Source organism: Taudactylus pleione, unplaced genomic scaffold, assembly GCF_031769625.1.
Source record: "Taudactylus pleione unplaced genomic scaffold, aTauple2 ptg000800l, whole genome shotgun sequence".
Taxonomy (NCBI): Eukaryota; Metazoa; Chordata; class Amphibia; order Anura; family Myobatrachidae; genus Taudactylus; species Taudactylus pleione.
The window spans coordinates 1,485,831-1,513,062 of NW_028285202.1; the positions used below are offsets into that span (position 1 = coordinate 1,485,831).

At 49.6% G+C, this 27,232-nt stretch overlaps 1 pseudogene across 1 annotated transcript in view; it reads right to left on the reverse strand.

Moving 5' to 3' along the window:
- The window catches only part of LOC148474924 (uncharacterized), a 65,021-nt pseudogene that overhangs the window by 4,967 nt on the left and 32,822 nt on the right, over window positions 1–27,232 (reverse strand). The gene's annotated exons all lie outside the window — the stretch shown is intronic.

Consider the following 27,232-nt stretch of genomic DNA (forward strand, 5'->3'; position numbering starts at 1 on the left):
GGCAAAGGTATCAAAGGCATACAACCTAAGAAAGGTGACAGAAGACCACATGGCCGCCTTGCACAATTGTTCAGCAGAAGCGCCACGTCGAACTGCCCACGAGTAGAATGTGCTGTAACCCTGTTTGGAACAGGAAGATCAGCTTGCATGTAGGCCTGAGAGATTGTTATGCGGAGCCATTGAGCCAGAGTCTATTTGTTAGCTGGCCAGCCCCGTTTGTGAAAGCCGCACAACACAAAGAGAGAATCTGATTTCCTTAAGGAATTAGAACGATCCACGTAGATCTGAAGAGCACTGACCACATCCTTGGAGGCTTCACTTGCAGAAATATCCGAGGAACGGAAGGCCAGAACCACAATCTTTTAATTCAAATGGGAACGGGATACCCTTTACGGAGGTACCCGGCCCTGGTACGGAGCAGTTCTATCTGGATGAAAAATCAAAAATGGGGAGCGACAGGAGAGCGCTGCCAAATCAGATACCCTGCAAGCATAGGAGATAGCAAGGAACAAGAGCATCTTCGTTGTCAGCCACTTGAGGTCTACCGAGTCTAAAGGTTCAAACAGGACCCTGTAGTGCCCAGAGAACCAAGGACAAATCCCACGGAGCCTCCGGAGAGACAAAGGAGGTTGAATGCGGAGGACACCCTAAAAGAATGTTCTGACATCAGGTAGGGGAGCAATCCTTCGCTGGAACCAGACTGACAGAGCAGAAACTTGAACTCTAAGGGAGGTCAGCCATAGACCAAGGTCTACCCCAGCCTGGAAAAAGGCAAGCATTGGGAGACCCTATGTAGGGTCATAGCCTCTGGGGGAGCAACATTGAAAGAAAGAGTGCCAAACTCTGTAATAGATGTGAGCTGAGGCAGGTTTACGTGCCCTGAGCAACCGAAGTAGGTCCAGGTGCAGGCAAGGGCCCTGCATTAACAGGTCCTGCCAGAGGGAGGAAATGGAAAAGTAGCGTCTATGGAGAGACTCCGTAGGTTGGTGAACCAATGCCGCCTGGGCCAGGCTGGGGCTATTAGTATCACTGTGCCGCCTTCTTGCTTGAACTTTCTAAGTACCCTCGGGAGTAGGGAGATCGGAGGATAGAGGTATGCGAGACTGAAGTCCCACCTTACTGCCAGAGCGACCACAAATGCGGCTGAGGGGGCCTCTGGCCCTTGACCCATACCTGGGTGATTGTGACGTGAGGCCATGAAGTCAATGTCTGGTAGGCCCAATTTGTCCACCAGGAGTTGAAAGACATCAGCTGGTTATATGCAAATCCTGTCTTGTGGGCTTGTCTCTTCAGGATTCTATACAGGATGGTTTGTGTGCCAATTGTACTCACCAGTCCACATTACCAGCTTCTGTCCAGGAGACACCTTGGGTGTCCTCCTTATCCCAGCTTATGACGCAGCTAGTGGATCTTTATCAACTCCCATTAGCGTTCCCGCTAGGCTGTTTTAGCGGGGCGCGGCGCCCTGCCCTCTTTCTGGAAGGCAAAAAGCGCCCTGCCCTCCAGAAGGAGGGAAAAAAGCGCCCTGCCCTAACAGACTGCGGGAGCCGTCTTCACCCACGGGTCGCAGTGTCCCGCGGGTGAAGAAATGTGCGGTGACCCGGTCACCGCCGGAGAATAGACACCGGACGCATGCGCCCGGCATCTATTCTCCCTGTCTGCAGGGCTTGGGGGCTTCCCGGCGTGTCTGTAAGTGCCGGGCATGCCCCCAAGAGTGGCGAAAAGGGGACGCGTCTTATAGACACGCCCCCTTTTCGATGACCACGCCCCCATCTTGGGCGCGCGCACGAACGTGCCCTCTCTAGCTCCGGCGCCCTGCCTCATGCCGGAGCTAGAGTGAACACTACCCCCTTCCTGCTGCCTACCATGGGGTACCCTCAGCTATTACAGCCTACTATGTTGGTACCCCGTATGAATCCTCATTGCAAAGATGTTTATGCCCACTCAGCTTAGAAAATGGCTCAAACATCTGCCGCCTATCAGCCAAGATTACAGACGGACAGACCAGTAGTCACCAAAGCACATAGGTGAACTGTATCGTCCTCTCAGTCTACCCAGCTTTAAAATTCTGATGTATCATCTGAGAAGGCAGATGATGCACAAGGTTCTCTCTCTAGGTCGCACTCGGGTGAGGAGCACCGTCAATCAACAGTGGATGTTCCTGCTTTAGTGAGGGCGGGTAAATCAGTCCTGAATATAGAGGATGATGAACCAGCCACTAAACCTAAAACCCTGATGTTTAAACGTCAGAGGGTGACTAAGGCTGAATTCCATCAATCAGAACAGTTCACTGAGCTCATGGGAGAAGCTTGGGGTACTCCTGGCAAACTGTTCCAGGTCCCAAAAAGACTAGCGTCTTTTTACTCTTTCTATGCTGGTGAATGTACTAAATGGGAAATCCCTCTAGTGGTTTATTCGCATGTGGCATGTTTAGTCAGAAGCTCTAAGCTACATTTACCGTCTACATCCTCCCTTAAGGATGCCACAGATAGAAAATTGGAAAAATTAGTCTACTCGCTTTCGGGCACTATCACTAGGCAGAGTATGGCTACAGCCTGGGTGGCTAAGGCTATCGAAGGATGAGCAGAGGCACTGGGAGAGAGCCTGCCATCAGACACTACCAGGGAACAACTGGCATTCATCTCCTATATTCAGAAGGCGGCCTCTTATTTTGGAGAAGCTGCATTGGATACTGGGCTCCTTACCTCTAAGGCATCTGCGAATTCTGTAGTCGCCCGCCAGGTACTCTGGCTACGGTCCGGACATGGGATCCAAGAGGGCACTCAAATCCTTACCCTTCTCTGGAGATAGACTGTTCCGAGCAGAGTTGGACAAGATTGTGGCAGCTTCAAAATCTGCTTTTTCGCCATCAGCGGCTGCCTTTAAGCCTAGGCTGTCCTCTTCTCGGTCCTTTCACCCCCAGGGTAAGGCAAGAGGACAGTACTTTCCCAGGCAGTCTAGTTCTCACAAGACCACCAAGCCATGGTCCAAGCAGTCCTGATCCGGCTGACGTCCAGCTTCCAAACCATAAAAACTGTAGGGTCATAGCCTCTGGGGGAGCACCATTGAAAGTAAAAGTGCCAAACTCTATAATAGATGCGTGCTGAGGCAAGCTTACGCACCCTGAGCATTGTCTGGACCACAGAGCTAGGAGAAACCTTTAGCCTTTAAGAGGGATGACTCAAGAGCCATGCCATCAAAGACAGCCAGAGTAAATTTGGGTGCAGGCAAGGGCCCTGCGTTAACAGGTCCTGCTGTAGGTTCTACAGCAACATTACCAGTTTCAGGCACTGCCCTTTGGTCGATCAACAGCCCCTTGGGTCTTTACCAAAATAATGGCAGTGATGGCGGCACACCTCAGACACCAGGGAGTCAGAATCCTGCCACACTCACTGGTTGTGTTACAACGCCATCTCCAGCTGACTGTGGACTGTCTGCAAACACACGGCTGGATCAATAATTGGGAAAAAGTCCTCCCTGTCTCTGTACATCTGGGGGCACTCCTGGATTCTCTAATACAGAGGATCTTTCTGCCAGCAGACAAGATTTTGACACTACATTTGCATGTGCACAGAGTACTCCACAATCGGAGGATATCACTCAGCAATTCAGATCCAGGGGTCCATGGTTTCCAGATGCCAGCCTTCCAGGATGGGGTGCGGTAATCAGTCATCAGACCTTTTAGGGACGGTCGACAACCCAGGAAAGTCACATGCCCATAAACATTCTGGAGCTTTGAGCAGTGTACAGAGCACTCACTCAGGCGCAAGACCTTCTTCGGGGCAGGCCGATATAGATCCAGTCCAACAACGCAACTGCGGTAGCGTATATCAATCATCAGGGAGGCACGCAAAGTCCTAAGCAGAAAAGAGAATCCAAATGCCCAAAGAAGGCATTATGAGAGGCAAAGGTATCAAATCCATATAACCTAAGAAAGGTGTGGACGGAAGATCACATAGCCGCTTTGCACAATTGTTCAGCAGAAGCGCCACGTCAAACCGCCCACGAGGGTCCCACAGACCTAGTAAAATGTGCTGTAACCCTGTTTGGAACAGGAAGAAAATCAGCTGGCAAGAAGGCCTGAGAGATTGTCATGCGGAGCCATCTAGCCAGAGTCTGTTTGTTAGCTGGCCAGCCCCGTTTGTGAAAGCCGTACAACACAAAGAGAGAATCTGATTTCCTAAAGGAATTAGAACGATCCATGTAGATCCACAGAGCACGGACCACATCCAAGGAGGCTTCACCTGCAGAAAGATCCAAGGACTGAAAGGCCAAAACCACAATCTCCTCATGCAAATGGAATCAGGATACCACTTTAGGGAGGTACCTGGCCCTGGTCCGGAGGACAGGTCTGTCTAGATGAAAAACAGAAATGGGGAGTGACAGGAGAGCACTGCCAAATCAGATATCCTGTGAGCAGAGGAGATAGCGATGAGAAAGAGTGTCTTTGCTGTCAGCCACTTAAGGTCCATTGATTCCAGAGGTTCAAATGGAGGAGCCTGTAGGGCCCTGAGAACCAAGGACAAATCCCACGGAGCAAAGGGAGGTTGAATGCGGAGAAAACCTTGAAAGAATATTCTGACATCAGGCAGGGGAGCAATCCTTCACTGGAACCAGATTGACAAAGCAGAAACCTGAACTCTAAGGAAGGCCAGGTCTAACCCAGCGTGGAGAAAGCCAAGCAGCCGGGAGACCTTAAAAACTGTAGGGTCATAGCCTCCGGGGAGCACCATTGAAAGTAAGAGTGCCAAAATCTGTAATAGATGCGGACGGAGGAAAACTTATGCACCCTGAGCATCATCTAGACCACAGAGCGAAAGAAACCTTTAACCTTTAAGAGGGAGACTCAAGAGTCATGCCGTCAAAGACAGCCGAAGTAAGTCCGGGTGCATTAACAGGTCCTGCCGTAAAGGAAGTAGGTAGAGAGTGTCTATGGAGAGACTCCGTAGGTCGGTGAACTAATGACGCCTGGGCCAGGGTGGAGTTATTAGTATCAGTGTGCCGCCTTCTTGCTTGAACTTTTGTATTACCCTCGGGAGGAGGGAGATCAGAGGAAAGAGGTATGCAAGTTTGAAGTCCAACCTCACTGCCAGAGCGTCCATAAAAGCGGCTGATGGGTCTCTGGTACAGGACCCATACCTGGGGACCTTGTGGTTGTGATGTGAGGCCATGAGGTCTACGTCTGGCAGGCCCCATTTGTCCACCAGGAGTTTAAGGACTTCCCGGTGGAGAGTCCACTCTCTACGGCGTGTATGTCCTGTCGACTTAGGAAGTCCGCTTCCCAGTTGAGGACTTCTGGAATGAACACGGCAGAGATTGCTGGGAGAGGACATTCGGCCCAGACCTGGAGGTTTGCCACTTCTCACATGGCTGTCCGACTTTGCGTCCCTGATGGTTGAGGTACGCTACCTCAGTTGCGGTAGCGTACCTCAACCATCAGGCAGATGTTTGAGCCATAATCTGATGAGCATAAACATCCATCCAAAGGGAATGCATAGGGGGTACAGACATAGTAGGTTGTAATAGCTGTGGGTACCCCATAGTGGAAGGCAGCAAGGGAATTGATAAATTATCCACAACCTGCGACATAACCTGGGATATGGAGGACACCCAAGGTGGCTCCTGGACAGATGCTGGTAATGTGGACTGGTGTGTAATTTTATAGCAATTAGTACACAAATCATCATGTATGGAATCCTGAAGGGACAAGCCCACAAGACAGGATTTGCATGTAACCCGCACAGGGGCATCAGCATATCTGTAGAAGACATAGGCAGTAAATAGCACACAATAAGTGTAAGCTAACAATGCAATGCGACAGCCTTCACAAGTACAAGTAAATGTGAAGTAATAGAGAACCCCTACACACCTGGTGGTTGAGGGTCAAGGAGAAATAACAGTGATAGGAATAACGGACAGTCAGAAAGTTAAAGTGTATCACCACAGCCGAGCTAGCACAAGTCACATATGATGCATATAAATACAATGGGCTCTAAATCAACTACACAAACACCTAGGTTGGAAGCATTTAAGTGCTGTATAACCTGGCCCCTGGGAGACTGGACCCAAAACTCATGAGACCAGCACCTTCAGTAGAGCACCGAATAATGGTTACTGAGCGTCTCAAATAGGGAGGAGGGTAGGTGGAGGAGCAGCACAGAAGCGGAAAAGCTATTAGTGAGGGATCACTGTCTGGGTTTGGGGAGGGGCTGCCGGGGGAGGGCCTACCTGCCTTGTGCTGCATTAACCCCCGGGTGCGCTGGCCTCATGAAACATGGCCGATGCCACAGTCCCCGGCGCCAGACTAACTTGACCAGGTTGTCTAGTGGGAGAGCGGACGAACCAGTCGCCCCACTGCAGCACCCTCCGGCACATAACCACCACCGCAGGCGGTAAGGACTGCCACTTACCCGCATCTCTGCTGCCCGGCTGCAGTCCTGGGTCCCCAGTCGTGCTGCTAGCTAAGCCCCACTGGTGCCAACCAAAATCACTAGACCAGTTACCAGTGTTGCGGAGCCGGCGGAGGTAGACAGAGCAGCAGCACAGGCGTCCATTAGGACGCCTAGCGCTGCTTGCTCAGAAGTAAAATAAAATAAACTCATAAAAATAAAAGCTAGGGACTGCTAAAGCAGTCCTCGTTAAAAAGTGCAACCGTATCCTTCCGCACCAAACGAAAAAAAAACTGTCTGCCAGTGGCTGGCGATGGGGTATATGTGGAGGATGTATCGGCATCTCAGCGTGCGGGATGCCGACGGTCTGAATACCAGCGCAGAAATCCCGGCAGGTTGGGATCCTGGCACCAGCATCCCGATCGCCAACATCCTGAATGTATGTAGGTGTTAGGGGGAGGTTAGGGTTAGGTAGAGGGGTTAATGTTAGGCACCAGGGAGGGAAGGTTAAGGGTGCGGGGAGTTGGAGGATAGGTTTAGGCATTAGGGGGGAGGTTAAGTTTAGTCACCAGGGAGGGCATGTTAGGTTTTGGGAGCGGAAAGGGGGAGATTAGGCTTAGGCACTGGGGAGGGGGGGTTAGGTTTAGGCAACGGGAAGGAAGGGTTAGGGTAGGGGTTAGGAAAGCACTGACCTGTGTATCCTATGAGTGTCGGGATCCTGGCTGTCGGTATGCCGCTGTCAGTATTCTGACCAGCGGCATCCCGACAGCTGGGATTTCATACCCAACCCATGTACGGCAGAGGACCGAAGCAACCTGGGAGCCAAAGCTTAACTGTTTGGTGATCGGACCTCTCCGACCACACACCCCATGGAATTCCTATGGATCTCCTATGGACCCTGGAGAAGAAAAACGAAATGGCTCATAAAAATAAAAGCTTGGGACTACTGAAGCAGCCCCCCCGTTAAAAAGGTGCAACCGTATCCTGGTGCACCAAACAAAAAACAGTCTGCCTGTGGCTGGGGGCGGGGTATATGTGGAGGGGCACCGATGCATCCTGGGAGCTAAAGCTTAACTGTTTGGTGCTCGGACCTCTCCAACCACACATATCCCATGGTATCACTGTGGATCCCCTAAAAAGCCTGAAGAAGACACTTTTCTTTTTTTCTTAATTGAGGTGGTGAGTACAATATGTCCATCTGGTCAAAACTCCTTGGATCCAGCTACTCATACAGGTTGAAACTTCGGTATAGAGCTTACAGAGAGAGGAACTATCTGCTACTTTGCTTTGGTATTGCAGTGTTAGTTAAATATATTGAGACTCTTAGATCTTAGATGTAATGTCACATGGACTCACACCATTGATTATCTCATACATCAGTATAAGGGGAATGTCCCTAATAGTGATGTTTGAGATACACCAGAGAGTGTGGGGAGGAGACTGGTCAGATCTCTGGGCTGGTAACACACAGTGACATGATGTGAGGAGGAGAGCAGGAGTATAATAGGGGCTGATGGCTCCTGATGTATGAGATACACCAGAGAGTGTGAGGAGAAGACTGGTCAGATCTCTGGACTGGTAACACACAGTGACATGATGTGAGGGGGAGAGCAGGAGTATAATAGGGGCTGATGGCTCCTGATGTATGAGATACACCAGAGAGTGTGAGGAGGAGACTGGTCAGATATCTGGGCTGGTAACACACAGTGACATGATGTGAGGGGGGAGAGCAGGAGTATAATAGGGGCTGATGGCTCCTGATGTATGAGATACACCAGAGAGTGTGGGGAGGAGACTGGTCAGATCTCTGGGCTGGTAACAAACAGTGACATGATGTGAGGGGGAGAGCAGGAGTATAATAGGGGCTGATGGCTACTGATGTATGAGATACACCAGAGAGTGTGGGGAGGAGACTGGTCAGATATCTGGGCTGGTAACACACAGTGACATGATGTGAGGGGGGAGAGCAGGAGTATAATAGGGGCTGATGGATCCAGACTGCCCCACTGGGCAGATACATTTCCCTCATTAGTCTGTAGTGACAGAGGAGAGTGTATGATAAGAGATTGCTGTAGTGACTGGGCAAGGAGAATATTTGACTGTTCTGTAATGTGTTTATTACTCACCTGTGCTGATATCTGTAGGGATTTCTTCCACTTTACACTGCTGATCATCTCTCACATACGTCTCTTCTTTTAACTCTATATCTTCTGCCATCATGTCAGTCACATACGTCTCTTCTTCTGCCTCTATATCTTTTGCTTTTATATCGGTCACATACGTCTCTTCTTCCTCTATATCTTCTGCCTTCATATCAGTCACATATGTCTCTTCTTCCTCTATATCTTTTGCCTTTATATCAGTCACATACGTCTCTTCTTCCTTCTCTGTATTTGTTGATTCATTATCAGTCAGTTGATCACCCTAAATAACCCACAGCATAATAAAATAACTATTTAATAATGTCTGATGTCATTACTTGAGACTAAACAAATTAGATTTAGATTAGATATAAGACAGCTGCTGTACAGATCATATAGTGACAGTCACTCTAGTATATTGGAGAGACCCTAAATCCCATCTACCTGATGCTCCTGTGGGGTCCTGTGATTCTCCTCTGTACAGTCCTTTGAATAAAGAGGATGGGGACATCTCTCTGGGGTATTTCTGTTACTGGTTCTATCTGTAGGAGACACACAATGACTGCGTACATTGTATACAGTCACATATACAGCCATGGCCACAAGTTTTGAGAATGACACAAGTATTGGTTTTCACAAAGTTTGCTGCTTCAGTGTTTTTAGACCTTTTTGTCAGATGTTACTATGGTATACTGTCAGATGTTACTATGGTATACTGAAGTAACATTACAAGCATTTCATAAGTGTCAAAGGCTTTTATTGACAATTACATTAAGTTTATGCAAAGAGTCAACATTTGCAGTGTTGCCCCTCTTTTTCAAGACCTCTGCAATTCGCCCTGGCATGCTGTCAACAGCTTCTGGGCCACATACTGACTGATGGCCGCCCATTCTTGCCTAATCAACGCTTGGAGTTTGTCAGAATTTGTGGGTTTTTGTTTGTCCACCCGCCTCTTGAGGATTGACCACAAGTTCTCAATGGGATTAAGGTCTGGGGAGTTTCCTTACTATGGATGCAAAATTTCAATGTTTTGTTCCCCGATCCACTTAGTTATCACTTTTACCTTACGGCAAGGTGCTCCATCATGCTGGAAAAGCCATTATTCATCACCAAACTGTTCTTGGATGGTTGTGAGAAGTTGCTCTTGGAGGATGTTTTGGTACCATCCTTTATTCATGGCTGTGTTCTTAGGCAAAATTGTGAGTGATCCCACTCCCTTGGCTGAGAAGCAACCCCACACATGAATGGTCTCAGGATGCTTTACTGTTGGCATGACACAGGACTGATGGTAGCGCTCACCTTTCCTTCTCCGGACAAGCCTTTTTCCAGATGCCCCAAACAATCTGAAAGGGGATTCATCAGAGAAATTAACCTTACCCCAGTCCTCAGCAGTCCAATCCCTGTACCTTTTGCAGAATATCAGTCTGTCCCTGATGTTTTTCCTGGAGAGAAGTGGCTTCTTTGCTGTCCTTCTTGACACCACGCCATCCTCTAAAAGTCTTTGCCTCACTGTGCGTGAAGATGCACTCACACCTGCCTGCTGCCATTCCTCAGCAAGCTCTGCACTGGTGGTGCCCCGATCCCGCAGCTGAATCAACTTTAGGAGATGGCCCTGGCGCTTGCTGGACATTCTTGGGCGCCCTAAAGCCTTCTTCACAACTATTGAACCTCTCTCCTTTAAGTACTTGATGATCCGGTAAATGGTTTATTTAGGTGCAATATTACTAGCAGCTCTATCCTTGCCTATGAAGCCCTTTTTGTGCAAAGCAATGATGTTTCCTTGATGGTTAACAGAGGAAGAACAATGATTTCAAGCATCACCCTTTTTTAAAGCTTCCAGTGCTATTCTAACTCAATCAGCATGACAGAGTGATCTCCAGCCTTGTCCTCGTCAACACTCACACCTTAACGTGATAATCGCTGACATGATGTCAACTGGTCCTTTTGTGTCAGGGCTGAAATGCAGTGGAAATGTTGTTTTGGGGATTAAGGACCGGATTCAAACCCGCTCGCAAGATGCGATCACTCGCTGGCAAAAAGGGGCCGGTTATGTAAATTAAGCGCTCGCACTGCGTCGCGTAAAGAAGCCCACTGTGTGTTAGCGAGCTACGGCAAAGTGCGCTCGCAAGTGTCTGAAGACGGCCCCTTGCAACAAACGTCATCTCCGGGAAATGTATGATTAATCGGGACATCATGAGCCATCGGAGCTGCTCGCAGCTCTTGGGGTTGCCTTTCCCCGCCGCAAGCACTGCGATCAGTGCGGGCTGAAATACATGCAGGTGACTTGTACAATGACACTACTTTGCTAATTATGCGCGCCCTTTAAACTGCGTTTTGGCGGGCAGACACGTCTGCGTTGGCAACACCCACGTTCACATGCACCTTCCCGTTACCACCCACAGACGGCACAATCTGTCACTCAAAGCAGCGACCTGATAGTGGCTTACGAGCTACCAAAATCAGATCGCAACGAATGGTTTGCGCACGCGCACTGCGAATTATACGAATGCGCAGCTGGGCGAAAATTGCTCACAGCGAGCGGGTCTGAATCAGGTCCTAAGTTCATTGTCCTGGCAAAGAGGGACTTTGCAATTCATCTGATCACTGTTCAGGACATTCTGTAGTATATGTAAATTGGCATCATAAAAACTGAAACAGCAGACGTTGTAATAACCAATACTTGTGTCATTCTCAAAACTTTTGGCCATGGCTATATATGTGATTATCAGGTGATGTGTGTATATAGAGGGCCCCAATACCTCTCCTCTGTACAATAAATGACAGTCTCCTCTTACCCAGTGATGTGAGGGGCCGGTGATTCTCCATCATCCCGTCCTTGTACAGACCCCTGTGTTCCTCTATATACTCCCCCTCCTGCATGGAGACATAGACAGTGACATCCTGACACCTTATAGGAACCTGACACACACAATGATACAGTCATCACCCAGATACATCCCCTGGTGTTACTGTATAATGTCCCATTCCCAGCAGTCACCTCTCCAGTCATCACCCAGACACATCCCCTGGTGTTACTGTATAATGTCCCATTCCCAGCAGTCACCTTTTCAGTCATCACCCAGACACATCCCCCGGTGTTACTGTATAATGTCCCATTCCCAGAAGTCACCACCCAGACACATCCCCTAGTGTTACTGTATAATGTCCCATTCCCAGAAGTCACCTCTCCAGTCATCACCCAGACACATCCCCTGGTGTTACTGTATAATGTCCCATTCCCAGAAGTCACCACCCAGACACATCCCCTGGTGTTACTGTATAATGTCCCATTTCCAGCAGTCACCTCTCCAGTCATCACCCAGACACATCCCCTGGTGTTACTGTATAATGTCCCATTCCCAGCAATCACCTGTCCAGTCATCACCCAGACACATCCCCTGGTGTTACTGTATCATGTCCCATTCCCAGCAGTCACCTCTCCAGTCATCACCCAGACACATCCCCCGGTGTTACTGTATAATGTCCCATTCCCAGCAGTCACCTCTCCAGTCATCACCCAGACACATCCCCTGGTGTTACTGTATAATGTCCCATTCCCAGCAGTCACCTCTCCAGTCATCACCCAGACACATCCCCTGGTGTTACTGTATAATGTCCCATTCCCAGCAGTCACCTCTCCAGTCATCACCCAGACACATCCCCTGGTGTTACAGTATAATGTCCCAGTCCCAGCAGTCACCTCTCCAGTCAGCAGCTGATTGATCTTGTTGTTGAGTTCCAGGATCTTCTGGTCATTGTGTCTCTCATGTATCAGTGAGTGAGGTGGAGGCACCGTGATGGAGGCACATCTGATGGATGTTTTCTTCACTACTATATAATCCTGTGTATTGAGAGAGACCACATTGAAAAGTGAAATAAAAGACAACTATTTGGAGTTATTCTTTGGGAAGGAAATATAACAGTGTAATATGTAAGGACATCCCCCATCTTATATGTAACCATTACCTATATACAGGATAGTGGAGTGTATATAGCACAACTCCTGCAATACTCAGTGGGCCCAACATTTAGCATCCTCTGTCTATGGTCGGCACCCACAGAAGAATCACCTGCTTTGGACGTAGTAGTACAAACAATAAGATGATGATGTGATGGGAGCTGGAAAAAACAGGACTGAGAACAGCCGCCCACTGAGGGTGACAGGAGCTGCAGGAGACGTCGGCTGTAAGACTGTAATACTATTGTACCTATAACTGATCCCACAGAGGGCAGAAGTGATGTCACCATTATTACTATAGATATAAGTGATGTCACTGTGACACTCCCAGATCCCCTCACCTCCCCAGTCATGTCCCTGTATTATTACTATAGATATAAGTGGTGTCACTGTGACACTCCCAGATCCCCTCACCTCCCCAGTCATGTCCCTGTATTATTACTATAGATATAAGTGGTGTCACTGTTACACTCCCAGATCTCCTCACCTCCCCAGTCATGTCCCTGTATTATTACTATAGATATAAGTGATATCACTGTGACACTCCCAGATCCCCTCACCTCCCCAGTCATGTCCCTGTATTATTACTATAGATATAAGTGGTGTCACGGTGACATTCCCAGACCCCCTCACCTCCCCAGTCATGTCCCTGTATTATTACTATAGATATAAGTGATGTCACTGTATTATTACTATAGATATAAGTGATGTCACTGTGACACTCCCAGATCCCCTCACCTCCCCAGTCATGTCCCTGTATTATTACTATAGATATAAGTGGTGTCACTGTGACACTCCCAGACCCCCTCACCTCCCCAGTCATGTCCCTGTATTATTACTATAGATATAAGTGATGTCACTGTGACACTCCCAGATCCTCTCACCTCCCCAGTCATGTCCCTGTATTATTACTATAGATATAAGTGATGTCACTGTGACACTCCCAGATCCTCTCACCTCCCCAGTCATGTCCCTGTATTATTACTATAGATATAAGTGATGTCACTGTGACACTCCCAGATCCTCTCACCTCCCCAGTCATGTCCCTGTATTATTACTATAGATATAAGTGATGTCACTGTGACACTCCCAGATCCCCTCACCTCCCCAGTCATGTCCCTGTATTATTACTATAGATATATAAGTGATGTCACTGTGACAGACACTCCCAGATCCCTTCACCTCCCCAGTCATGTCCCTGTATTATTACTATAGATATAAGTGATGTCACTGTGACAGACACTCCCAGATCCCTTCACCTCCCCAGTCATGTCCCTGTATTATTACTATAGATATAAGTGATGTCACTGTGACACTCCCAGATCCCCTCACCTCCCCAGTCATGTCCCTGTATTATTACTATAGATATAAGTGATGTCACTGTGACACTCCCAGATCCACTCACCTCCCCAGTCATGTCCCTGTATTATTACTATAGATATAAGTGATGTCACTGTGACACTCCCAGATCCCCTCACCTCCCCAGTCATGTCCCTGTATTACTACTATAGATATAAGTGATGTCACTGTGACACTCCCAGATCCCCTCACCTCCCCAGTCATGTCCCTGTATTACTACTATAGATATAAGTGATGTCACTGTGACACTCCCAGATCCTCTCACCTCCCCAGTCATGTCCCTGTATTATTACTATAGATATAAGTGATGTCACTGTGACACTCCCAGATCCCCTCACCTCCCCAGTCATGTCCCTGTATTATTACTATAGATATAAGTGATGTCACTGTGACACTCCCAGACCCTCTCACCTCCCCAGTCATGTCCCTGTATTATTACTATAGATATAAGTGATGTCACTGTGACACTCCCAGATACCCTCACCTCCCCAGTCATGTCCCTGTATTATTACTATAGATATAAGTGGTGTCACGGTGACATTCCCAGACCCCCTCACCTCCCCAGTCATGTCCCTGTATTACTACTATAGATATAAGTGGTGTCACTGTGACACTCCCAGACCCTCTCACCTCCCCAGTCATGTCCCTGTATTATTACTATAGATATAAGTGATGTCACTGTGACACTCCCAGATCCCCTCACCTCCCCAGTCATGTCCCTGTATTATTACTATAGATATAAGTGATGTCACGGTGACATTCCCAGACCCCCTCACCTCCCCAGTCATGTCCCTGTATTATTACTATAGATATAAGTGATGTCACTGTGACACTCCCAGCTCCTCTCACCTCCTCAGTCATGTCCCTGTATTATTACTATAGATATAAGTGATGTCACTGTGACACTCCCAGATCCCCTCACCTCCCCAGTCATGTCTCTGTATTATTACTATAGATATTAGTGATGTCACTGTGACACTCCCAGATCCTCTCACCTCCCCAGTCATGTCTCTGTATTATTACTATAGATATTAGTGATGTCACTGTGACACTCCCAGATCCCCTCACCTCCCCAGTCATGTCCCTGTATTATTACTATAGATATAAGTGATGTCACTGTGACACTCCCAGATCCTCTCACCTCCCCAGTCATGTCCCTGTATTATTACTATAGATATAAGTGGTCACTGTGACACTCCCAGATCCCCTCACCTCCCCAGTCATGTCCCTGTATTATTACTATAGATATAAGTGATGTCACTGTGACACTCTCAGATCCCCTCACCTCCCCAGTCATGTCCCTGTATTATTACTATAGATATAAGTGATGTCACGGTGACATTCCCAGACCCCCTCACCTCCCCAGTCATGTCCCTGTATTATTACTATAGATATATAAAGTGATGTCACTGTGACACTCCCAGATCCCCTCACCTCCCCAGTCATGTCCCTGTATTATTACTATAGATATAAGTGGTGTCACTGTGACACTCCCAGACCCTCTCACCTCCCCAGTCATGTCCCTGTATTATTACTATAGATATAAGTGATGTCACTGTGACACTCCCAGATCCCCTCACCTCCCCAGTCATGTCCCTGTATTATTACTATAGATATATAAGTGATGTCACTGTGACACTCCCAGATCCCCTCACCTCCCCCAGTCATGTCCCTGTATTATTACTATAGATATAAGTGCTGTCATTGTGACACTCCCAGATCCCCTCACCTCCCCCAGTCATGTCCCTGTATTATTACTATAGATATAAGTGCTGTCATTGTGACACTCCCAGATCCCCTCACCTCCCCAGTCATGTCCCTGTATTATTACTATAGATATATAAGTGATGTCACTGTGACACTCCCAGATCCCCTCACCTCCCCAGTCATGTCCCTGTATTATTACTATAGATATAAGTGATATCACTGTGACAGACACTCCCAGATCCCTTCACCTCCCCAGTCATGTCCCTGTATTATTACTATAGATATAAGTGATGTCACTGTGACACTCCCAGATCCCCTCACCTCCCCAGTCATGTCCCTGTATTATTACTATAGATATAAGTGATGTCACTGTGACACTCCCAGATCCCTTCACCTCCCCAGTCATGTCCCTGTATTATTACTATAGATATAAGTGATGTCACTGTGACACTCCCAGATCCCCTCACCTCCCCAGTCATGTCCCTGTATTATTACTATAGATATGTGATGTCACTGTGACACTCCCAGATCCTCTCACCTCCCCAGTCATGTCCCTGTATTATTACTATAGATATAAGTGATGAAACTGTGACACTCCCAGATCCCCTCACCTCCCCAGTCATGTCCCTGTATTATTACTATAGATATAAGTGATGTCACGGTGACATTCCCAGACCCCCTCACCTCCCCAGTCATGTCCCTGTATTATTACTATAGATATAAGTGATGTCACTGTGACACTCCCAGATCCCCTCACCTCCCCAGTCATGTCCCTGTATTATTACTATAGATATAAGTGATGTCACTGTGACACTCCCAGATCCTCTCCCCAGTCATATCCTGTATTATTACTATAGATATATAAGTGATGTCACTGTGACACTCCCAGATCCCCTCATCTCCCCAGTCATGTCCCTGTATTATTACTATAGATATAAGTGATGTCACTGTGACACTCCCAGATCCCCTCACCTCCCCCAGTCATGTCCCTGTATTATTACTATAGATATAAGTGCTGTCATTGTGACACTCCCAGATCCCCTCACCTCCCCCAGTCATGTCCCTGTATTATTACTATAGATATAAGTGCTGTCATTGTGACACTCCCAGATCCCCTCACCTCCCCAGTCATGTCCCTGTATTATTACTATAGATATATAAGTGATGTCACTGTGACACTCCCAGATCCCCTCACCTCCCCAGTCATGTCCCTGTATTATTACTATAGATATAAGTGATATCACTGTGACAGACACTCCCAGATCCCTTCACCTCCCCAGTCATGTCCCTGTATTATTACTATAGATATAAGTGATGTCACTGTGACACTCCCAGATCCCCTCACCTCCCCAGTCATGTCCCTGTATTATTACTATAGATATAAGTGATGTCACTGTGACACTCCCAGATCCCTTCACCTCCCCAGTCATGTCCCTGTATTATTACTATAGATATAAGTGATGTCACTGTGACACTCCCAGATCCCCTCACCTCCCCAGTCATGTCCCTGTATTATTACTATAGATATGTGATGTCACTGTGACACTCCCAGATCCTCTCACCTCCCCAGTCATGTCCCTGTATTATTACTATAGATATAAGTGATGTCACTGTGACACTCCCAGATCCCCGCACCTCCCCAGTCATGTCCCTGTATTACTACTATAGATATAAGTGATGTCACTGTGACACTCCCAGACCCTCTCACCTCCCCAGTCATGTCCCTGTATTATTACTATAGATATAAGTGATGTCACTGTGACACTCCCAGATCCCATCACCTCCCCAGTCATGTCCCTGTATTATTACTATAGATATAAGTGATGTCACTGTGACACTCCCAGATCCCCTCACCTCCCCAGTCATGTCCCTGTATTATTACTATAGATATAAGTGGTGTCACGGTGACATTCCCAGACCCCCTCACCTACCCAGTCATGTCCCTGTATTACTACTATAGATATAAGTGATGTCACTGTGACACTCCCAGATCCTCTCACCTCCCCAGTCATGTCCCTGCATTATTACTATAGATATAAGTGATGTCACTGTGACACTCCCAGATCCCCTCGCCTCCCCAGTCATGTCCCTGTATTATTACTATAGATATAAGTGATGTCACTGTGACACTCCCAGATCCCCTCACCTCCCCAGTCATGTCCCTGTATTATTACTATAGATATAAGTGGTCACTGTGACACTCCCAGATCCCCTCACCTCCCCAGTCATGTCCCTGTATTATTACTATAGATATAAGTGATGTCACTGTGACACTCCCAGATCCCCTCACCTCCCCAGTCATGTCCCTGTATTATTACTATAGATATAAGTGATGTCACGGTGACATTCCCAGACCCCCTCACCTCCCCAGTCATGTCCCTGTATTATTACTATAGATATATAAGTGATGTCACTGTGACACTCCCAGATCCCCTCACCTCCCCAGTCATGTCCTGTATTATTACTATAGATATAAGTGGTCACTGTGACACTCCCAGATCCCCTCACCTCCCCAGTCATGTCCCTGTATTATTACTATAGATATAAGTGATGTCACTGTGACACTCCCAGACCCTCTCACCTCCCCAGTCATGTCCCTGTATTATTACTATAGATATATAAGTGATGTCACTGTGACACTCCCAGATCCCCTCACCTCCCCAGTCATGTCCCTGTATTATTACTATAGATATAAGTGATGTCACTGTGACACTCCCAGATCCCCTCACCTCCCCAGTCATGTCCCTGTATTATTACTATAGATATATAAGTGATGTCACTGTGACACTCCCAGACCCTCTCACCTTCCCAGTCATGTCCCTGTATTATTACTATAGATATATAAGTGATGTCACTGTGACACTCCCAGATCCCCATCACCTCCCCAATCATGTCCCTGTATTATTACTATAGATATAAGTGATGTCACTGTGACTCTCCCAGATCCCCTCACCTCCCCAGTCATGTCCCTGTATTATTACTATAGATATAAGTGATGTCACTGTGACACTCCCAGATCCCCTCACCTCCCCAGTCATGTCCCTGTATTATTACTATAGATATAAGTGGTGTCACTGTGACACTCCCAGATCCCCTCACCTCCCCAGTCATGTCCCTGTATTATTACTATAGATATAAGTGATGTCACTGTGACACTCCCAGATCCCCTCACCTCCCCAGTCATGTCCCTGTATTATTACTATAGATATAAGTGATGTCACTGTGACTCTCCCAGATCCCCTCACCTCCCCAGTCATGTCCCTGTATTATTACTATAGATATAAGTGATGTCACTGTGACACTCCCAGATCCCCTCACCTCCCCAGTCATGTCCCTGTATTATTACTATAGATATAAGTGATGTCACTGTGACACTCCCAGATCCCCTCACCTCCCCAGTCATGTCCCTGTATTATTACTATAGATATAAGTGATGTCACTGTGACACTCCCAGATCCCCTCACCTCCCCAGTCATGTCCCTGTATTATTACTATAGATATATAAGTGATGTCACTGTGACACTCCCAGACCCTCTCACCTTCCCAGTCATGTCCCTGTATTATTACTATAGATATATAAGTGATGTCACTGTGACACTCCCAGATCCCCATCACCTCCCCAATCATGTCCCTGTATTATTACTATAGATATAAGTGATGTCACTGTGACTCTCCCAGATCCCCTCACCTCCCCAGTCATGTCCCTGTATTATTACTATAGATATAAGTGATGTCACTGTGACACTCCCAGATCCCCTCACCTCCCCAGTCATGTCCCTGTATTATTACTATAGATATAAGTGGTGTCACTGTGACACTCCCAGATCCCCTCACCTCCCCAGTCATGTCCCTGTATTATTACTATAGATATAAGTGATGTCACTGTGACACTCCCAGATCCCCTCACCTCCCCAGTCATGTCCCTGTATTATTACTATAGATATATAAGTGATGTCACTGTGACACTCCCAGACCCTCTCACCTCCCCAGTCAGCAGGTAGATGATCTCCAGGGTGAGATGTAATATCCTCTCAGACGTGTGACTCAGGTCCGTGTCCATCCTCAGTGACTTATACAGGACGCGTCACACAATCACGTGACGTATAAAAGTAAACTCTCTGGATCCACTCCGTGTAATTGTCTAGGAATAAATATAATCATTAAAATAATGTAAATAACATCACATTGTACACATGTAATATAATCAAATACGTGACCATTCCCATTAGTACAAGGAACCAACACCTGAGCATTAATCAGCCGATGTTCTGGTATCTAACAATATAGAGAAAGTTGCAGCCTCTCACACTGTGATAGTGACAGCACTACAGGGGACTTATACACGTCACCAACATCCGATCACTACTATTATCACTATAAGCCAAGGCTTGACAAACTTTTCTAATATCTAGGAGCCAGGATGAACGTGTAGGAGCCAGACCGCTGTCCCCCCAATAAAATTACAGGAGTGAGAGAGGAGCACAAGCTCTGTGTTATGCAACTGTTATACACACGATACTAGTCCACAAAATGTACGCAGTTGAATGGATATAGTAAAATGGAGGCCCCCTCTCTTCTCTGCAGAGCTCCCCCGGGGGCCACATTCCTGAGCACCTACCCCGCCCCCAGGCAACCAACCCCCACAGCCACACTACTGGGGGGTCCCTCCAGGCAAACCCCCGCTCTGCAGCGACATTGCTGTGCAGCTTCCCCCCCCGGTCAAACAACCCCCCTACAGTCACATTACTGAGCAGCTAGCCCCCCCAATGGCCACACAACTAAGGGGGTACCCACCGGCAATCCACTCATCCGCAGCCATGCCGCCCCCCTCGTGGTCACACCACTATCCCTCTGAAGCCACTCCGCAATCCTTGGCCACACATAGACCCTCTTTCCGGAGAGCTCTATGCAGCCGGAGTTAGGATACAGCAGACAGCCGGGTTTTGCAGGAGGATAAACACAGACTGGGACAGACAGCAGGAGTCACAGCAGGCCCAGGATGGAGAAGAGAAGTCAGCGCAGGATGGGACGTACAGGAGAAGCCAGCGCAGGCCAGGACAGAAAGACACAGCAGTCACCGCGGGTGACCCAGCACATGCACTCCTGTGCATAAATTGACCACTGCAATACTACAGACACTAATCTGCACTGGGGCTGACGAAGGTCTGCTTCCGCCCTCCCTGCAAAATCTGGTCGCCAGGCAGCAAAATCTGGTCGCCATGGCGACCTGGCCCCCAGGATTTGTCAAGCCCTGTTATAAGCCTTCTCTCAGGGGAATATTGCAGTGTGGACACCTCTGTCACTCTACCACATACATCAGATATGGTTTGGAATAGATATCACCTGTATAGTAGTGTAAGGAGAGCTGTATTATGCTCTTAGAAAAAATCTCTAAGTAACTACATACTGTATATGGGATGTAACATGTCTGGGATGCCCCCATCATGCGTCATTCATTGCGGTGTCCCCTCTCTCTATCCTGGGCTGCCAGTGCTTCATTCTGATTGGCTCCCCCAGGAGACATTAAGTGGTGAGTGAAAGGGGCAGGAACCAATCACAGAGAGATGATAGGAGATCCTGTATCATGATGAGCTAGTCAACACAGTGAGTGGAATACCGCGGCACCAAGCACATTGCTGGGACAGGCAGCAGTGCAGGGTCTCTATGATCTCACGTGAGAAAGGTTCTAGGCATCAGGAATCCCCCTTATGTGCGCACCTGCAGATTTATTTTTTAATTAGCTCACAATTAATATCAGCTGCATTATAATTTACCCCCATGTACTGAGCAGAAGGATTAAATAAAAAATATGAGATATGGTAAGAACTTACCCTTGTTATCTCTATTTCTATGAAGTCCATAGGGTTCCACAGGATACCTTGGGGTATAGGTGTGACGTCAGTCGCTGGGCACCATAGAGTTAAGCTTTTCAGCCTCCCAGGATGCACTAGGGTCCCCCTCCTATACCCCGCCCCCGAGCCAAGGCACCTCAGGTAGTTATCAAGCCATAGGCCGGAGGAGGAGAAGGAAGAGAGAGAAAAAAGATCTGGACACATACAAGAATCACATTCTCACCAGAGGGAGACGGAAAACCGGTGACCAGAGCAAAGCCCATCTGCAGCACAGGTGCGACAGGGCGGGAGTCCTTTGGAACCCTATGGACTTCGTAGAAATAGAGATAACAAGGGTAAGTTCTTACCATATCTCATATTTTCTACTTCAGGGTCCATAGGGTATCCACAGGATACCTTGGGGATGTCCCAAAGCAGTATCCTTTAAGGGTGGGGACGCTCCTGTGCAGAAAGGAGAATCCGCCGCCCGAAGGAAGCATCCTGAGAGGCGAAGGTGTCAAACCTGTAATACCTCACGAAGGTATGGACAGAGGACCACGTAGCAGCCTTGCAGATCTGAACTGCCGAGGCACCACGTCGAGCTGCCCACGAAGGACCCACAGACCTAGTGGAATGAGCCTTCAGAGAAGGAGGAACTGGTAGGCCTTCATGAAGATAAGCTTCAGAAATAGCCATACGGATCCAGGCTGCCAAAGTTTGCTTTGAAGCAGGCCAACCCTTTTTACGGAAGCCATAGAGGACAAACAAAGCGTCCGACTTCCTAAACGAAGAAGTGCGGTCAACATAAGTCCTTAATGCCCGCACAACATCCAAAGAGGCCTCACCCACGGAAAGACCCGGTGAGTTAAAGGCCGGAACAACGATTTCCTCGTTAACATGAAACTGGGAAACAACTTTGGGAAGAAACTCGGGCCGAGTGCGGAGCACTGCCCTGTTCCCATGAAAAACCAAGAAAGGGGGTCTACAAGAAAGAGCCCCTAACTCAGAAACACGTCTGGCCGAAGCAATAGCCAGAAGGAAAACAGTCTTAGCTGTTAGCCATTTAAGATCCACTGAGCCCAGTGGTTCAAACGGCGGTCTTTGGAGAGCCCTCAGGATCACAGCCAAATCCCAAGGCGCCACAGGTGGAACAAAGGGCGGCTGAATGCGGAGAACACCTTGCAGAAAGGTGCGCACATCCGGGATTGTAGCAATCCTACGGTGAAACCAGACAGATAGGGCCGAAACCTGTACCTTCAAAGAAGCAAGGCGAAGCCCATGATCTAGTCCCGCTTGCAGGAAGGCGAGAATCCGAGACAGACGAAACTCCCGCGGTGCATAACCTATCGGTCGACACCACTGGAAGAACGTATGCCACACGCGATGGTATATCCTCGCGGAAGACGGTTTCCGAGCTCGCAACATGGTACGCACCACAGAGCTGGAAAACCCCCGGGACCTCAGCATGGCCGTCTCAACAGCCACGCCGTCAAAGACAGTCGAGTCAGGTCCGGGCGAAGACAAGGACCCTGAGACAGAAGGTCCGGTCGTAGCGGCAACCGCAGAGGACTGTCCACGGACAGACCCTGAAGGTCTGAGAACCAGTGCCGTCTGGGCCACGCGGGAGCTATCAACAGGAGCGTCCCTCCTTCCTGTTTGAATTTCCGGATTACCCGTGGAAGAAGGGAGACCGGAGGGAACAAGTATGCGAACCGGAACGTCCACCGGACGGACAGAGCATCCACCAGAGATGCCCCTTCGTCTCTTGTGCGAGACCCGTACACCGGCAACTTGTTGTTGTGCCGGGACGCCATGAGGTCGATCTCTGGAAGACCCCACCTGTCCACCAGCAGTTGAAAAACGCCCGGGTGCAGGGACCATTCCCCCGGATGAACGTCCTGGCGACTTAGAAAGTCTGCCTCTCAATTTAGCACTCCCGGGATGAAGACCGCTGAAATGGCCGGAAGATTGCGCTCCGCCCAAACCAGGATCCGAGAGACCTCTACGAGAGCCGCCCGACTGCGAGTTCCTCCTTGCCTGTTTATGTAGGCCACGGTGGTAGCGTTGTCCGACTGGACCTGCACCGGGTGACCCTGGAGAAACCGATGTGCCTGCTGGAGAGCATTGAAGACCGCACAGAGTTCCAAGATATTTATTGGAAGCTCCGCTTCTGTCGGCGTCCACCTGCCCTGGAACAAGTGTGGACCCGAAACTGCTCCCCAGCCCCGAAGACTGGTGTCCGTTGTCAACAGGACCCAATTTGGAACCCAGAACGGACGTCCCTTCTTGAGGTGGGTCGTCTGTAACCACCACGCAAGGGACAGGCGAACCTCCGGGGTGATCACAATCGTCTGGGACTTCAGAGACTGAGGCAGCCCGTTCCACTTGGACAGGATCAGGTGCTGCAGAGGTCTGGAGTGAAACTGGGCGTATTCCACCATGTCGAACACCGACACCATGGAGCCCAGTAACCTCATCGCCGAGTGTAGGGACACCCGGCGGCTGTGCAGACAACTGCGCACCCTTGCCTGTAAAGCAGAGATCTTGTCCTCCGTCACGAAGATCCTTTGCTGTCCCGAGTCCAATAAGGCTCCAAAATGCAGAATCCTCCGAGACGGGATTAGAGTGGACTTCTGCCAGTTGATTAGCCAGCCGTGCCGTTGCAGCAGTGCAATGGTCAGGTCCAAGTGGCGTAACAGGAGCTCTGGAGATCCTGCCACCAATAACAGGTCGTCCAAGTACGGCAACATGCGGACTCCCTGCAGCCGCAGAGAAGCCGCCATGACCGCCATCACCTTGGTGAAAACACATGGTGCTGTCGCCAGGCCAAAAGGTAACGCCCGAAACTGGAAGTAGTCGCTGCGGATTGCAAACCTGAGGAACTGTTGATGGCGCAAAAGAATAGGGACATGCAGGTAAGCGTCCTGTATGTCCAATGACACCATGTAGTCCCCAGGTTCCAGCGCCAGAATGATGGACCGTAGGGTCTCCATCCGAAACTTCGGAACCCGCAAAGACTTGTTGAGTGCTTTGAGGTTGAGAATCGGACGATACGACCCATTGGGTTTCTGTACCAAAAATAGATTTGAATAGAAACCATGGCCCCTCTGGGAGAATGGAACAGGCACTATAACTCCAGCCTGGAGCATAGTGTGCAATACCTTCCGCAGCTCCGTAGTCTTGTTCCGGTCTGATGGTAGACCCGTGGTGAAGAATCGAGCCGGGGGTCTGTGTTGGAAGGAGAGGGCGTATCCGTGGGAAACCACCTCCAGAACCCAAGTGTCTGTCGTAGTGGCCGACCAACACTGGGCGAACTGCAGCAGGCGGCCTCCCACCCTGGGATCCCCCAAAGGGAGGCCCGGACCGTCAGGCCGCAGGCTTGTCATCTGGCTTGGGAGCCGGACATCTGGTACTCCATGCCTGCTTCCGGGGCTTGGCCGATTTCTTAGGGCCAGCCTGTCGAGGAAACGACTGTGGTTTGGGCCTGCCCTGAGCCCTAGATGACCGAAAGGACGATGGTCCAGAACCAGAAGGAGCAGCGGCCGACGGGAGACAAGCCGATTTGGCTGCCGCCAGCGTGGCCACAATCTTATCCAGATCCGGACCGAAGAGAACTTCTCCGGTAAACGGCAACGCCTCCAGACCCTTTTTGGAATCTGCATCCGCCTTCCAGGATCGCAGCCACAAGGTGCGACGAGCAGCCACCGCTGCTGAAGAAATTCTAGACACCAGAGTACTAATGTCTAGGGCCGACTCGTTGATATAAGTGGCCGAATCACGTACAGTCGGAACCAAAAGAAGCCTCTAATGAATCCGCCCAGCGCTCCATCGCTCTGGCAACCCAGCAAATGGCCATAGCCAGCCGTGCTGCCCCCCCCCGCAAGGGAATAAGCGGACTTCAGGCAGATCTCCACCTTGCGGTCCGTAGCATCCTTAAGGGAGGACATAGATGGCATCGGCAATGTGGCACTACGGACAAGACGGGTCACGTGAGAATCCACCTGTGGAGGGGATTCCCACTTTGCAAAATAATTATCCGCGAACGGATAAGCCACCGCCAGGCGTCTCTGCGGCTGGTATCTTTTGCCAGGCTGTTTCCACGCCTCCTCTAAATGGTCCACCAACTGACCCGAAAGAGGAAAGACTGTAGCATCGCCCTTCACATCTTTGAAAAAGGCATACTTAGATTTAGCCGCACTTTGGACTTAGCATCAGTGTCCTTAGCGTGGAGAGGTTCCTGATCGTAAGGATCCAGAATCTCCCCATCATCAGACGTCCCCTCGTCATCCTCATAAGGAGCCGACAGAGACGCCACCGGCCGTTTATGCGGCCGCATCACAGACTCCCCTTGCAACACATCCGACAAGTGCTGTACAGAACTCGTCAGGGAGTTAACCCACGCTGGCTCCTGAGAAACCGGGAGCGGGGAAATAGGGAGACTGTGGGGTACCACCAATTGTCGTGGGAAACCCTGCATGGGTGACGACACCACTGACTGCTGGGACAAATCCATCGGTGTAAACGCGGGCTGCGGAGCTAGCTGGCCCACTAAGGCTGTAAGCGCCTGAGCAAAACAAGCCCAGGGCGGCTCCTGTACCGGTGCTGTAACCGTAAGCGGCCGCGCCATGGACAAACACTGCCGGCAAAGGCCCTCCGCGCTACCCTCCCCCTCCGCTAACGGTACTTTACACGTAGTACACTGTAGCCGGAGGGGAAAATCACTTTCGGACATGATGGCACCACGTATGTGACCTCTCTCACCAATTATATCTTAAATAGGCTAGAGACCACCCTGCAGCACCGCACCGCAAGGGCTTAGCAGAAAGAACAGGGACAGTAATAAAGATGACAGTTTAGAGAAAAGTTACAGGCAGCAGCGCTAGCACAGTCACATACAATGCAAAGAAAATCAATTCCTGCACTAACAGCGCTGATCACTCAACTACGCAGACACAGGGCCTGGTAGGACACAGCGCTGCATACACAGACCTGACCACAGCGGAGGAGAGGTATGCGGGGGGACCCAGACCACGATGCTTCCGTCCAGCGCTTCCAGCAGCGTTCACCATGCGTTCTGGAGAAGAAGGCCGCCGAGGAGCAGAGAGCAGGCTGGCCTGGGGGAGGAGCGCTGCCACAGGACCAGTCGGCAGCATGCAGAGAGGGCTGTGTGCAGCGGGGGAGGCGCCGGCTGTGAGACAGGGAAGGCGCGCTCCCCTGGCATGCATTTAACCCCCGGGACGCCGCAGCGCTACCGCTCTGCTGCGGTCCGCTGTCCCAGGGGGTAGTGGAAAGCGCAGGTTGGTCGCCTGGCTCCATGCCGCAGCCAGTCCCCAGGGAGCCCCCTGCCTGGGGACTTAGGACCATGTGACCAGCGGGGACCCACCGCGGGACCCCGCTGCTTACCTTTGTCCCCCTTGGATCCGGCCATGGTCCGGAACATCTGGGGTCACCGCTAGCTGTGACCCCAGATGCTCACCAGCATCCCCGGATCGGTACCGGCGTTCTGGTACCGGCGGGGGTGTAGGGAAGACAGCATGGACGTCAGGACTGACTGTCCATGCTGTACATCCAGATGTGCAGCCACAGCTGCACTGAAGAAAGCTTCAGGGGCTCTTCTAGCCCCCACTCCGACAGGTGCACCCGACTCCGGCCGGGCACCAAACTAAACTGAGGTGCCTTGGCTCGGGGGCGGGGTATAGGAGGGGGACCCTAGTGCATCCTGGGAGGCTGAAAAGCTTAACTCTATGGTGCCCAGCGACTGACGTCACACCTATACCCCAAGGTATCCTGTGGATACCCTATGGACCCTGAAGTAGAAAAAGACAGATGAACTTAATTAGTAAAGAG